Here is a 2,500-nt window from a genome sequence, read left to right on the forward strand (position 1 = left end):
GTAATATTTGTCAATGAATGTATAAAAAAGGAAACTGTTAACGTGTTTCTAGAGGTTATTCAGTGTTTATTTAGATACAGTGGGATGGTGATATATCAAGATACTCTGCATACATGGTTTCCTGTAGAACATTTGAATATATGAGGACGTATCTGAGTAGAGGAGAGGGAAGTAACACTTTTAAGGCGATTGATCTTGAATACTTGACGATGTCGATTGTGAAACATTACTTCAACACTCTTGAAAGTTCATCTGTCTATCAGTGTTTACCTGGGAATAATGTGATAGCCCTTCAAGATTATTTTGTATGTCTTGTGAAGAACAAGCGAACTATAGTACTAGTGGCTTCAAGTCACCTATAGTTACACTGTATTTCTTAAACTTCAAAAGAAACATAAAGTACTTAAAGGGATTTATTTCGTTCATTACAATGCGTGTGGTCATGTTTAAATTTTATCACATCTCCATCTGTTCGTATAGCATTCATATTACATTTTCTTTGGTGGTTTGTGATTTTTATAAGATAAAAGATAAAGTGTTACCGGAGCAGATTTAGAATCTTGAACAATTACATAAACTTATGAATATAGGTAATATACGAACGGTGAATGTAGATATGTTTTATAAACTGAATTCGACATGTTGACCTGCTGGCATTTTAGAACATGGTAACGTGAAAACTTAACAAAATAAGGAAATTTGCAAGAACCCATCAGAACTCCACATGGCAATCCATGTAAGAAATTTTCCATCTATTATCGTCATCCATAAATTTACTTTATCTTCTTTTAAAACTCCCTAATGACTTGGCGACTTGACAGCTTCCTTTATGTTCTTATGTCCACCGTATGAACATCGCCACACATAGAAAAAAGAAGAAGAAAAAACATACATAACTAACAAGGCGTGCATCAGTCCATAACATTAAAAGGCTTTGTCCAAACTAAGTGAAGTTCCTCCCGACATTACAAAGTTCGTCTGTAGCCTTTGTAGGGACTTTACGGGACTATAAGACTTTCAGAGGGTTTAGAGGGGTGGATCTATGGGATTTATGGCGACCTTGTAAGAGTTGGACGCCGGCCATAGAGTGACGCTGGCGGGCCGGATTGTGGTACTTTGTTACTGCCGATCAGGAAAGAAAGACACGGGAGAAAGGGAAAAGGGAGGAAGGTGAAGGGTTAGAGAGAGAGAGAGAGAGAGAGAGAGAGAGAGAGAGAGAGAGAGAGAGAGAGAGAGAGAGAGAGAGGTGTATTACTTTTATATTTCAATTAATTTTGTAATATTGCAATAGAAGTAATCTAACTCAACTCTGAATCATTAATGCATGTGACCACCACCGCCACCACCACCACCACCACCACCACCACCACCACCACCACCACCACCACCACCACCACCACCACCACCACCACCACCACCACCACCACCACCGCCGCGACCTCTTTCTCCTCCTCCTCCTCCTCCTCCTCCTCCTCCTCCTCCTCCTCTTAATGGAACCCTCCCACAAAACAGTTTTCTCCATTACAACAATATCCTGCGCTCGCTTGATTGCGATATCCATTTTTCCCTCTTATCTCAGGTGTTAATGAGCGAGGGAGAGGCGGGAGGGAAAGGCGGTGGAGAGAGAGAGAGAGAGAGAGAGAGAGAGAGAGAGAGAGAGAGAGAGAGAGAGAGAGCACACAATTCCCAGATATATTGCAAAAATGTTCTTCAGTTGTGTTTAGGAACGTGTGTGTGTGTGTGTGTGTGTTTGTGTATGTGTGTGTGTGTGTGTGTGTGTGTGTGTGTGTGTGTGTGTGTGTGTGTGTGTGTGCGTGCGCTTTTCTTGGTATATTCTTTCATCTCTCGTCAGTGTCGTCTGCTACTGCGGGTCCTCTGCCTCTTCCTCCTGCTGCTGCTGCTCTTCCTCTTTCACTATTTTTTTTTTTTTGTTTCTCTTCGTTTTCCTTTTTCTTGTTCCTTTTCTTAGTGTTTATGTTCTTCTTGTTCTTGTTATCCTCCTCCTCCTCCTCCTCCTCCACATCCACCACATCCTCTTCTTACTCTTCTTCCTCCTCCGTCTCCATAGTCTTCCTCTTCATCATCATCATCATCATCATCATCATCATCATCATCCTTGTCATCTTTATATTCTTCCTCTTCTTATCCCGCGTGCAACTGCTGCTCCTCTCAAGACTTCAAGCCGCTCCTCATCTGAAAGTGTAATTGAAAGGAAAATCGATCTGACTAAAGCCGTATCACGGACACAAAGCCCGATTACTGTGGGAGAGTCCACCTGGGAGGAGGAAGAGGAGGAGGAACAGGGGAGTGATGGTGGTGGTGGTGGTAGTAGTGGTGGTGGAGAGGTGAAGATGGAAGTGGAGAAAGGAGGAAATGAAAAGTATGAAATGAAGATGGGATTTCAGAAAGAGAGAGAGAGAGAGAGAGAGAGAGAGAGAGAGAGAGAGAGAGAGAGAGAGAGAGAGAGAGAGAGAGAGAGAGAGAGAGATTTACATTGAAA

General features: G+C 42.2%; 1 protein-coding gene across 1 annotated transcript in view; it reads left to right on the forward strand.

The window, feature by feature from the left end:
- The window catches only part of LOC123498483 (protein Skeletor, isoforms B/C-like), a 108,946-nt gene that overhangs the window by 85,618 nt on the left and 20,828 nt on the right, over window positions 1-2,500 (forward strand). The window lies entirely within an intron of this gene.

This window comes from Portunus trituberculatus, chromosome 48 (genome assembly GCF_017591435.1).
Source record: "Portunus trituberculatus isolate SZX2019 chromosome 48, ASM1759143v1, whole genome shotgun sequence".
Classification (NCBI taxonomy): domain Eukaryota; kingdom Metazoa; phylum Arthropoda; class Malacostraca; order Decapoda; family Portunidae; genus Portunus; species Portunus trituberculatus.